The sequence below is a fragment of the Scylla paramamosain genome, unplaced genomic scaffold, assembly GCF_035594125.1.
Source record: "Scylla paramamosain isolate STU-SP2022 unplaced genomic scaffold, ASM3559412v1 Contig95, whole genome shotgun sequence".
NCBI lineage: Eukaryota > Metazoa > Arthropoda > Malacostraca > Decapoda > Portunidae > Scylla > Scylla paramamosain.
The window spans coordinates 271,712-285,000 of record NW_026973760.1 but is presented as its reverse complement, the minus strand read 5'-3'; the positions used below and the strand labels follow the sequence as shown (position 1 = coordinate 285,000).

Sequence of the window (13,289 nt, the reverse complement as noted above, 5' to 3'; positions counted from 1 at the left end):
AGGTGCATCCTGATTTCAGTGTCTCAGTGCAAGGTGCATCCTGATTCCAGTGTCTCAGTGCAAGGTGCATCTGATTCCAGTGTCTCAGTGCAAGGTGCATCCTGATTCCAGTGTCTCAGTGCAAGGTGCATCCTGATTCCAGTGTCTCAGTAAGTTAATATAAGAGTTGCGGTCTGTCATGAGATGTAAGAAGGGTTTTAGCATTGGTGTGTGTGTTTGTTTTGTGGAGGTGTTGATAAGTAGGAAAAAATCATAATAAATAAAAAATAAATAAATAAATACTTTTTTTTACATATTTAGTTGAATTTTGTTCTCTGAAACTTTGCTGTTTTCCTACATATGCGATCAATGCTTTGCCACATTAGGCACAGTGAGACACAAAAGACAGCCTAAACAAGACTGCACACTTGCTCAAGTTGTTTGTTATAATGTAGGTGATTCTTTTCTGCTGTGCTCTTTAAAAGTCTTACAAAACAAGTCTTTCTAAGAAAACAATGGTTACAGTTCATGACAGAAAACTGATACTTGAATACTTAATCATTGTGATAAATTAATCATCCTACCATTGTTTGTCACCTGTCGCTAAGCCATGACCCTATCCAGCCTAACACCTTCCCATCTATCCCGTGTGCCCTAACCTTTTTCAGGAGCCTTTGATGGAGTACCTTGTCAAATGCTTTACTGAAGTCCAGATATAAGATATCATAACTATCACCATTATCTACTGCCTCGTTCACTTGACTGTAAAAACTTAACAAGTTTGTCAGGCAAGACTTCTCCTTGGTGAAGCCATGCTGTGACTGATTTATCATAAAAGAAGATCCATTGAATTACAGTGTCCCTAACAAGTGTGGTGGAAAAAATTGCAGAAAGAATAGTCAAAAACAGATGGATGGAATATTTAGAAGAAACACATACATTGACTGACACACAATTTGGTTTCAGAAGTGGAAGATTTTGTGTCACGAATTTAGTGAGCTTTTATAGTAGAGCAATTGATATAATTCAAGAGAGAGAGGGTTGGGCAGACTGTGTTTATTTAGACCTAAAAAAAGCATTTGATAAGGTACCACATCAGAGACTGCTATGGAAAATTTTAAAAAGGGGTTTGCAAGGCAACACACTGAATTGGATTATAAACTTCTTGAGGAACAGAGAAATGAGAACATTAATAAAGGGAGAAAAATCAGAATGGTGTAGAGTTACGGGTACCACAGGGGGACAGCCTTAGCCCCTGTAATGTTTCTGATGTATGTCAACAATATGGTGGATGAGGTTGACAGTTATATAAGTCTGTTTGCAGATGATGCAAAATTATTGAAAAGAGTGGAAAACGATATGGATTGTGAAACATTACAGAAAGATCTAAATAAGATATATAAATGGAGTAAGAAATGGGAAATGGAATTCAATGCAAAGAAATGCAAGGTGATGGAATTTGGAAAAAGAAAAAGAAGAATGACAAGTTCCTACACCATGGGAGAAGTGGACATTAAGAAAACCAAAGAAGAAAAAGATTTGGGAATTACAATAAGTGATAATTTATCACCAGAAAAACATGTAAACAAAATAGTTGGGGAAACCTATGAGTTACTAAGAAAGATGAAAGGAGCATTTGCTTACATGGATCAAGAGATGATGAAAAAAGTTGATGGAATATGTGATTCAACCAAAACTGGAATATGCCACAATTGTTTGGTCACCTCATAATAAAAAGGAAATAAGAAAAACAGAAAGGATCTAAAAAGCTGCAACCACATTGGTACCATGTTTGAGAGGTTTAACCAATGAAGAAAGATTAAGGAGACTGAAGCTTCCATCATTACAAGAGAGAAGAGAAAGAGGGGACCTGATTGCTATATACAGAGCTTTAAATTAAAGGGTAAGGATCAAGTTGACAAACAAGATTTATTTGTGTGGGACTCAGGAGATACAACAGGACATGGACTGAAACTGACCAAAACACCAAGAGATATTTGGGACACCATGGTACAGTGGGACCGCACGCTTTGGGGGCCAACTGGTCATAAGGCACACGGGTTCAAGTCCTGGCTACGGTCCGAGGCCACGCACAACCATACCTCTTTTCCCATAAAGCACAACTAGGTAAATACACACACACACACACACACACACACACACACACACACACACACACACACACACACACACACAAGACCTAAGTTAGGAGGAAAGACTGTAAGAAATTGGATTAGCAACACTGCAAGAAAGAAGGGAAAGAGGAGACCTGATAACAATGTTCAAATTAGTAAATGGCATGGAGAAGATAGACAGAGATGACCTAGTTATAAAAGTGGAGGAAGGAGATAGACGTACAAGGGGACATATGAAGAAATTAAAGAAGAGTCATTGTTTGGGAGATATTAAGAAATACAGCTTTCCGCATCGAACGGCTGAAATATGGAATAACTTAAAAGAAGAGGTGGTTGTGGCAAAGAGTGTGCACACGTTTAAAGAGAAATTGGACAAATTCGGGTATGGAGACAGGACTAATTGAGCTTTGGCTCGGACCCTGTACTATACAACTAGGTAAATACAACTAGGTAAATACACACACACCCATATGTCACAACTAGGTAAATAAACTATGTCCATCATGTTGATGTGTGGTCTGTGATCATATCTCTTGTCTAGAGAGAGAGAGAGAGAGAGAGAGAGAGAGAGAGAGAGAGAGAGAGAGAGAGAGAGAGAGAGAGAGAGAGAGAGAGAGAGAGAGAGAGAGAGAGAGAGAGAGAGAGAGAGAGAGAGAGAGAGAGAGAGAGAGAGAGAGAGAGAGAGAGAGAGAGAGAGATACAACACACACACACAAACAACAACAACAACAACACTTTTACGTGATTGGTCAACAAAAAACACCACTTTTTAATCAGCCAATCAATTTCACACTTGATTTCTCTTAGCCAATCAGGACTGTCAAGGCTGAGGTATATGGTGTTAGAGAGAGAGAGAGAGAGAGAGAGAGAGAGAGAGAGAGAGAGAGAGAGAGAGAGAGAGAGAGAGAGAGAGAGAGAGAGAGAGAGAGAGAGAGAGAGAGAGAGAGAGGATAGGGCACTTTGACACTCACTCACTCACTCACTCACTCACTCACTCACTCTCTCTCTCTCTCTCTCTCTCTCTCTCTCTCTCTCTCTCTCTCTCTCTCTCTCTCTCTCTCTCTCTCTCTCTCTCTCTCTCTCTCTCCTTTCTTCATTTCTATTATTATTTTTTTCATTGTCTTGGTAGTAGTAGTAGTAGTAGTAGTAGTAGTAGTAGTAGTAGTAGTAGTAGTAGTAGTAGTAGTAGTAGTAGTAGTAGTACATAAGAACATAAGAAATAAGGGAAGCTGCAAGAAGCGACCAGGCTTACACGTGGCAGTCCCTGTATGAAACACTCCTACCTATTTCCACCTATCATCCCCATCCATAAACTTGTCTAATCTTCTCTTAAAGCTCTCTAGTGTCCTAGCACTAACTACATGATTACTGAGTCCGTTCCACTCATCTACCACTCTATTCGAGAACCAATTTTTTCCTATCTCCTTCCTAAACCTAAATTTTTCAAGCTTGAACCCGTTATTTCTTGTTCTACCCTGGTTGCTGATCCTAAGAATTTTGCTTACATCTCCCTTGTTATAACCCTTATACCACTTAAAGACCTCTATCAGGTCCCCTCTTAACCTACGTCTCTCTAGAGAATGTAAATTTAACCGCTTCAACCTCGCTTCGTAAGGAATACTCCTCATCCCCTGTATCCTTTTAGTCATTCTCCTCTGTACTGATTCTAATAGACCTATATCTTTCCTGTAATGTGGGGACCAGAACTGCACAGCGTAGTCTAGATGAGGTCTGACCAGCGCCAAGTATAACTTTAATATTACCTCCGGCCTTCTACTTTTAACACTCCTAAAAATGAATCCTAGTACCCTATTTGCCTTGTTTCTGGCTTCTATGCATTGTTTCCCTAGACGGAGTTCAGAGCTAACTATAACTCCTAAATCTTTCTCGTACCCTGTACCTACCAGAGTTTGGGTGTTTAATGTGTACCTATTGTGTGGGTTTCCTCTACCTACGTAGTAGTAGTAGTAGAAGTAGTAGTAGTAGTAGTATTACAACTACTGATATTATTATTATTATTATTATTATCAGTAATAATATGTTTGTGATAAGATTCTCTCTCTCTCTCTCTCTCTCTCTCTCTCTCTCTCTCTCTCTCTCTCTCTCTCTCTCTCTCTCTCCCCCTACAGTTTCCTGCCACCCACAAACTTTTGCACACACACACACACACACACACACACACACACACACACACACACACACACACACACACACACACACACACCACCACCACCACCACCAACACAACAACAACAATCTGACTGTTTCTTCTTCTGCTTCCTTCATAATAAGTTGTGACTACTACTACTACTACTGTTGTGATATTGGTAGTAGTAGTAGTAGTAGTAGTAGTTCTCTCTACATAGTTCCTAAATGATTCTCTCTCTCTCTCTCTCTCTCTCTCTCTCTCTCTCTCTCTCTCTCTCTCTCTCTCTCTCTCTCTCTCTCTCTCTCTCGGCAACACACTTCCTACCCCATAACCCAAACACACACACACACACACACACACACACACACACACACACACACACACACACACACACACACACACAAGCACGCATGCACGTACGCACGCAACCCACACAGGAATATCCTTCTTCAGATTATAATAAAGACCGTTTTGTGTTTCCAAGGGTGTGTGTGTGTGTGTGTGTGTGTGTGTGTGTGTGTGTGTGTGTGTGTGTGTGTGTGTGTGTGTGTGTGTGTGTGTGTGTGTGTGTGTGTGTGTGTTATCAAAATACAAGAGAGAGACAGAGAGAGAGAGAGAGAGAGAGAGAGAGAGAGAGAGAGAGAGAGAGAGAGAGAGAGAGAGAGAGAAGGAAATGAATGAATTGAATTTTAATACCAAACAAACAAATTTCACCCAATCAGGAGAGAGGACAGGTGAGGCTCAACCAATGGGACTCCAGCACGCACATCCCACAACCAATGAGAAGAGAGGAACGAGAACCAATAGTATTTAAGTATTTTGTTTATTATTATTATTATTATTATTATTATTATTATTATTATTGTTGTTGTTATTGTTATTATTAATCTCCCTCCTCCTCCTTGCTGCTCTTCTTCTTCTTCTCCTCCTCCTCCTCTTCCTTTTCCTCCATCTCCTCCTCCTTCTCCTCCTCTTCCTTTTCCTCCATCTCCTCCTCCTCCTCCTCCTCCTCTTCCCTGTTTTCTCTAAAGCGACTCTATTGTCCTCTCTTCCTCCTAAGGTGAGAGGAGGAGGAGGAGGAGGAGGAGGAGGAGGAGGAGGAGGAGGAGGAGGAGGAAGAGGAGGAGGAGGAGGAGGAGGAGGAGGAGGAGGAGGAGGAGGAGGAGGAGGAGGAGGAGGAGGAGGAGGAGGAGGAGGAGGAGGAGGAGGAGGAGGAAGAGGAGGAGAAGGAGGAGGAGATGGAGGAAAAGGAAGAGGAGGAGATGTGCGTGCTGGAGTCCCATTGGTTGAGCCTCACCTGTCCTCTCTCCTGATTGGGTGAAATTTGTTTGTTTGGTTTTAAAATTCAGTTAATTCATTTCCTCTCTCTCTCTCTCTCTCTCTCTCTCTCTCTCTCTCTCTCTCTCTCTCTCTCTCATATTTTGATCACACACACACACACACACACACACACACACACACACACACACACACACACACACACACACACACACACACACAGAGAGAGAGAGAGAGAGAGAGAGAGAGAGAGAGAGAGAGAGAGAGAGAGAGAGAGAGAGAGAGAGAGAGAGAGAGAGAGAGAGAGAGAGAGAGAGAGAGAGAGAGAGAGAGAGAGAGAGAGAGAGAGAGAGAGAGAGAGATGCGTATTATTCATGTGTAAAATCAAATCACACACACACACACACACACACACACACACACACACACACACACACACACACACACTCACAGTTCACCTTTTAAACTAATTCTCTTCTACTAGATGATATTAGTAATGATGTCAGTAGTAGTAGTAGTAGTAGTAGTAGTAGTAGTAGTAGTAGTAGTAGCAGTAGTAGGAAAATATTATAAGAAATTAATTGAGAAAGAAAATAAATAAAATACATAAAAAGGAATCAAAACAAAAACAAGATAAATATAATAATTTTGAATAGACAGAAGAAGAAGGAGAAGAAGAAGAAGAAGAAGAAGAAGAAGAAGAAGAAGAAGAAGAAGAAGAAGAAGAAGAAGAAGAAGAAAACAAAATAAAAAATTTTTTAAAAAAGTCTCTCTCTCTCTCTCTCTTCTAAATGTGAGTTACTCCATAAGGATCCTCCTCCACTCCTCCCTTGCATAATGGAAGAAGGATGGAGACACCTCCTCCTCCTCCTCCTCCTCTCTTTTCTCTCTCTCTCTCTCTCTAGATGTACTTAACAAGGACAAGAAGAAGGACAAGAAGATAATTGGAGGAGAAAGAGGAGGAGGAGGAGGAGGAGGAGGAGGAGGAGGAGGAGGAGGAGGAGGAGGAGGAGGAGGAGGAGGAAGAAGAAGAAGAGGAGAAATACGATATGAATCTCTAACAATTTATCTATTTATTTATTTATATTTTTCACAAGCCAATTAAGACAACCCTTCTAATTACGTGTGTGTGTGTGTGTGTGTGTGTGTGTGTGTGTGTGTGTGTGTGTGTGTGTGTGTGTGTGTGTGTGTGTGTGTGTGTGTGTGTGTGTGTGTGTGTGTGTGTGTGTGTGTGTGTGCGCACATGCGTGCGTGTGTGCGTGCGTGCGTGTGTGTGTGTGCGTGTGCGTGGATCATCTTTTAACCTCCTCACACACACACACACACACACACACACACACACACACACACACACACACACACACACACACACACACACACACACACACACACACACGAACGCACATCTTAGCCTTCATTTCTTCTTCTTTTTCCTCCTCCTCCTCCTCCTCCTCCTCTTTCTTCTTCTCCTCCTCCTTCTCTTCCTCTTTCTTCTCCTCTTCTTTCTTCTTCATTCTTTCTCTCTTCTTCTTCTTCATTCTCTCTTTTCTCCTTCTTCGTCATCTCTTCCTTCAATTATTTTCTTCTATCTCCTTCTCTTCCTCCTCCTCCTCCTCCTCCTCCTGCTGTTTGGCTTTCCTTTGTATTCCTTTGTATTCCTCCCCCTCCTCCTCCTTCTTACTTTCACGTTAATCATCATAATAATCAACACACACACACACACACACACACACACACACACACACACACAGTTGACTTACCAAGGTAGATGTGTGTGTGTGTGTGTGTGTGTGTGTGTGTGTGTGTGTGTGTGTGTGTGTGTGTGTGTGTGTGTGTGTGTGTGTGTGTGTGTGTGTGTGTGTGTGTGTGTGTGTGTGTGTGTGTGTGTGTGTGTGTGTGTGTGTGTGTGTGTGTGTGTGTGTGTGTGTGTGTGTGTGTGTGTGTGTGTGTGTGTGTGTGTGTGTGTGTGTGTGGAAACTAAGACACCTCTCCACATAAGGGAAAGAGGAGGAGGAGGAGGAGGAGGAGGAGGAGGAGGAGGAGGAGGAGGAGGAGGAGGAGGAGGAGGTAGGGGGGTTTCACATCCTCGACGACCTCCTCCTCCTCCTCCTCCTCTTCCTCTTCCTCCTTCTTCTGAAACACATCAATACATCACCAATCAGGTCATATGTGCAAGGAGGAGAAGGAGGAGGAGGAGGAGGAGGAGGAGGAGGAGGAGGAGGAGGAGAAGAAGAAGAAGAAGAAGAAGAAGAAGAAGAAGAAGAAGAAGAAGAAGAAGAAGAAGAAGAAGAAGAAGAAATTATATACTTTGAGAGAGAGAGAGAGAGAGAGAGAGAGAGAGAGAGAGAGAGAGAGAGAGAGAGAGAGAGAGAGAGAGAGAGAGAGAGAGAGAGACTGTCCAGAAATCTCTCTCTCTCTCTCTCTCTCTCTCTCTCTCTCTCTCTCTCTCTCTCTCTCTCTCTCTCTCTCTCTCTCTCTCTCTCAAAGCATATAATTACTTCTTCTTCTTCTTCTTCTTCTTCTTCTTCTTCTTCTTCTCCTCCTCCTCCTGATTAGTGATGTATTGATGTGTTTCAGAAGGAACACATATATATAATTTAATTAAGCAGGTGTATGGCAGGTGTGTGTTGGGGGTGACAGGTGTGGGGAGGGGGAGGTGGGGGGTATGTGATTGTGTGACAGGTGTGTGTGTGTGTGTGTGTGTGTGTCATGTGGCATTGGTGAGAGAGAGAGAGAGAGAGAGAGAGAGAGAGAGAGAGAGAGAGAGAGAGAGAGAGAGAGAGAGAGAGAGAGAGAGAGAGAGAGAGAGAGAGAGAGAGAGAGAGAGACTGTCCGGAAATCTCTCTCTCTCTCTCTCTCTCTCTCTCTCTCTCTCTCTCTCTCTCTCTCTCTCTCTCTCTCTCTCTCTCTCACCAATGCCACACTGACACACACACACACACACACACACACACACACACACACACACACACACACACACACCTGTCACACAATCACATACCCTCCACCTCCCTCCCTCCCACACCTCCCACACCTCCAACACACACCTGCTTAATTTAATTAAACCTTTAAATGAGAAAACAGGTGTGTGTGTGTGTGTGTGTGTTGAGAGAGAGGAAGAGGACGAGTGAGTCATGGGTGTACACGTGGTAGTAATAGTAGTAGTAGTAGTAGTAGTAGTAGTAGTAGTAGTAGTAGTAGTAGTAGTAGTAGTAGTAGTAGTAGTAGTAGTAGTAGTAGTAGTAGTAGTAGTAGTAGCAGCAGTAGTATTCACCGTGATGCTGTGAAGAGATGCTGTGTGTGTGTGTGTGTGTGTGTGTGTGTGTGTGTGTGTGTGTGTGTGTGTGTGTGTGTGTGTGTGTGTGTGTGTGTGTGTGTGTGTGTGTGTGTGTGTGTGTGTGTGTGTGTGTTAGTAATCTTGTATCGAATTAAGTGTTTTTCAAGAGACTGTACTGTTTTTGGTGTTGAGATTGACAGAAGCACCTCAACACAGCACCACAGTGACTCTCAACACCACAAAATGATTAAAAAAAATTCCTTCAACACCACAATATTGAGAGCACCACCACACAGCACCACCACACAGCACCATACACACCCCTAGAGACAACACAACACCACAGACACGCAAAATAATATTCAACACCAAAATCAACACCAGCTTGTCACCACCACTAACATCTGGCTAAAATTCCAATGTGTTTATGAAAGTATTGGTGTGTCTAGGTGTATTTGAGAGAGAGAGAGAGAGAGAGAGAGAGAGAGAGAGAGAGAGAGAGAGAGAGAGAGAGAGAGAGAGAGAGAGAGAGAGAGAGAGAGAGAGAGAGAGAGAGAGATTATTTATTATTTATTTATTGTTTCACATTTAACAAGTAGTGAAATATAGAAATATGATAAAATACTGGTGATATGTAATAAGATTAATACAATACAACTTTTTATAACTCTGGTCAATAATAGATGCAACACAAAAACACAGAATACTCACAAAATATTAGATAGCAAGGCAGTGAGTAACACGCATGCACGTCTTTCATGGCTGGTAGCATGGACGAAGCGTTTCCCAAGGCTGTAATGAAACAAGTGGAATTAGAATCCATGAAAATATATAGATAACAGATTATCATTACGAGTATTTCTTATCCTGCTTGACTCTCATTTTCTCAGAATTGGTGGCATGGTGGGTTTAGACGCAAAATAATGGTCTATCTCAATGGCTGTATACATTTTTAATCGTTTCCTCAACAAGAGTCTAATCTGACGTCACTCACGCTTAAATCTCACCAAACCTGAAAGACACGTTAGCCTTTACAAAAAAATACAAAACACAAAGGGAAGAAAAAGAGATATAGAGAGATAAAAATGAGGTAGGTCAGGGGAAGGGTTAAACCAGGGTGTGCTATGGGGTCACGGTGGTTGCAACAGCCTGCGATTCACGTCTCAATGTCTGATGGTCTTAGCCTGTTCTAACCTGGCCAAATGTCACTTTTAGAGTCACATCTGACATATCATAGGAATCCCTGAATAGAAATGTTTTAAGTTGTTTTTTAAAAAGTTCAGTGCTGCTGCTGCTGCTGCTGCTGCTGGCTCTGACCTGTACCGGAAGCCTACTGTACAATCTCAGAGCACACGCGCGAAAGGCTCGGAAACCCACGTCCGCATTCCGTCACGGCCGGTTGAGGTGGCAGTCATCAGGTGCGTGCCTCACAACTGTATTAGCCTCAAAGGGATGCAACAACTGTCTTAAATAAACAGGCTTTCCAGCAGTTGCGGCTCAGTGACTTGGCGCACAAATTTTACAAGCGATCCGAACTTTTGCAGCCAACCGACGCAAACCAAAATTACGATTACTCTCCGAACGTGTGGACCCCTGGCAGCAGTAGCAGTTAAACATGCAACACCCGTCACGCACAGCATATCTAGCCCACTCTAGACGCACAACATCTCCATGCTTATGTCTCGGCCCCTAACATAAGGCACACATCTCAATATGTAGCGTACAGTGTTACCATTGGCAGGCTGGTGAATTTATAGTTTAAGCCAATGTCCCCAATCTCTAACCTAACCTAACCTAACCTATCCAATCTCTAACCTAACCTAACCTAACGTAACCTAACCTAACCTAACGTAGTGTGTAATGGCTTAAACTATAATAAAACCGGCAGGCTTATCAAAAACAGGCTTAACTTTATCCTACAAGTTATCTACACTTTGAAGATAAACATTTTTAGCAACCAAATATTCCACACTTTACTCTCCTCTTTAGAAACAAGACAAATTATCTTAAGACGAAGCTTCTCACTGAAATTCACTTCCAAATTATTTAATCCTTTAGTGATCCTGTGAGGCACCACCTACCTGCTATACCTGCTGTCTCACCTGCTCTACCTGCTTACCCATCTCATCAACTGCTACACACGGCCCACTTTCCTCCTTCATGAGTGGCACATCCAGGCTGGGGAAGACTCAGCCCCCATGCTGGTGATGGCAGATGGCAGGACCACCAGCCACCCCCACACTAAGCTTTACAGGCCAAGAAAGCTTACAATACACTCAAGCAAGATTACAATACACTTACAATAACAGTGCATAAAATATTGGGTGAGTTTCGAGCCAGCAGGACATGGCTGTAAACATCTTTTGAGATAAGACGTATGTAATCTCATCTCACTACCTATCATATTACTATCATTAATAACCTACCACCAAAACTTGATTAAAGGCCCACAGTGACTTCAACACTTCATATTTTTGTAGCAATAGTAGTTAGAGTACTTTCTTTAGTGAGTCAAGGAAGTTTTCAAGACCGCCAGCTGTTAAGTCCTTTCCTGGAAGCGGCAAAGGGTGAATAAGGACTTTCGCTAATATATACATTATCTACCTTTAATTTATAACATCTACGTCATTATAAGGCGCCACAGGACTTTGCTGCGTTACCTGTTAGTGAATAAATGTGACCAAGTACCTGATATGCGAAGAAGGAAGCTTTGAAGATCGCCAGACGTTAGGGTCACGTAATGGCGGCGGAGTAGGAGGGTAATCTTGATCTTGATCTTAAGTCGAGTCTCTTGTGTTCGTGTTTGTATTTCAATATTTCTTTTATTTGTTGTTCTAAGTTAGATGTTATGGTTTATAAAAATGCTTAGTTATTTATAAAGAGTATTTATTACCATTAAAATGCCATTTATTGAGATTTTTTTTTATTGTAATGCCATATGTTTTTTTTTCTTAATTTCTTATTATTCTTTCTTGTGTGTGTGTATGTGTGTGTGTGTGTATGTGTGTGTGTGTGTGTGAAAGAGAAAGTCAAACATATTGTGTCTAATTATGGGGTGTTGTTAAGCCATATGGGTGAGAACTGAGTGATTTTCAGTGGAGAGAGAGAGAATGTGTGTGTTTATGAGAGAGAGAGAGAGAGAGAGAGAGAGAGAGAGAGAGAGAATGTGTGTGTTTATGAGGGTGTGTGTGTATGTGTGTGTGTGTGTGAGAGAGAAAGTCAAACATACTGTATCTAATTATGGGGTGTTGTTAAGCCATATGGGTGAGAACTGAGTGTGATTTTCAGTGTGTTACCGGTGACACTGTGAATTAATAGTTCAGCCTTCATTTACTAAGTATTGGAGGGCATTATAATATGACAATAATGGCTCCTGTCTTTTTATCTCTTCTCTGCTTTATTTTATTTTATGTGAGGGTGACCTTGTGACCTCCTAAACACAGTGCTATCTCCTGTGCTGAGCTAAAGGAATGTAATATTTTCTTCTTGCATATTAGACAAAGAATAAGAAAGAATTGATGAGTTCAGATACAACAAAGTATATTACAGTTTCCTCAATGTTATGTAGACCTATTAGCAAAATGAAAACCTCTGACAAGTATTATAAGTTTTTTTATAGGCCTATTAATTGTATGATAGGCTTCTCTTGTGGTATTTATGCCCCCCAAAAAACAATATCTAAAAAAATACATGTGAGTAATGTTTTCCATGAGAAATGTTAGTAAAAATGTTGTGTTTTGTTGTATATTGCATGACAAGCCACTGATACTAAAGCACACATTCACTTACTTCATTAATAAGAACTTCTGCTCTTAACCATATAATACGATGTCAGGTGTCACACACACACACACACACACACACACACACACACACACACACACACACACACACACACACACACACAGCCAGAGAGAGAGAGAGAGAGAGAGAGAGAGAGAGAGAGAGAGAGAGAGAGAGAGAGAGAGAGAGAGAGAGAGAGAGAGAGAGAGAGAGAGAGAGAGAGAGAGAGAGAGAGAGAGAGAGAGAGAGAATGTGTGTTTATATGAGAGAGAGAGAGAGAGAGAGAGAGAGAGAGAGAGAGAGAGAGAGAGAGAGAGAGAGAGAGAGAGAGAGAATGTGTGTTTATATGAGAGAGAGAGAGAGAGAGAGAGAGAGAGAGAGAGAGAGAGAGAGAGAGAGAGAGAGAGAGAGAGAGAGAGAGAGAGAGAGAGAGAGAGAGAATGTGTTTATATGAGAGAGAGAGAGAGAGAGAGAGAGAGAGAGAGAGAGAGAGAGAGAGAGAGAGAGAGAGAGAGAGAGAGAGAGAGAGAGAGAGAGAGAGAGAGAGAGAGAGAGAGAATGTGTGTTTAGAGAGAGAGAGAGAGAGAGAGAGAGAGAGAGAGAGAGAGAGAGAGAGAGAGAGAGAGAGAGAGAGAGAGAGAGAGAGAGAGAGAGAGAGAGAGAATGTGTGTTTATATGAGAGAGAGAG

At 41.9% G+C, this 13,289-nt stretch overlaps 1 protein-coding gene across 2 annotated transcripts in view; it reads right to left on the bottom strand.

Annotated features, from left to right (window-relative positions):
• LOC135098965 (uncharacterized) overlaps window positions 1-11,626 on the bottom strand; it is a 42,616-nt gene extending 30,990 nt beyond the window's left edge. Inside the window, exons 1-2 of one of the 2 annotated variants that reach the window (XM_064001410.1) lie at window positions 11,507-11,626; window positions 9,530-9,610 (exon numbers count right to left, since the gene is read on the bottom strand). The gene's annotated coding sequence lies outside the window, so the exon portion shown is untranslated. The remainder of the gene's footprint in view (window positions 1-9,529; window positions 9,611-11,506) is intronic. The other variant, XM_064001411.1, reaches the window with a different exon arrangement.
• Between the last annotated feature and the right edge of the window lie 1,663 nt (window positions 11,627-13,289).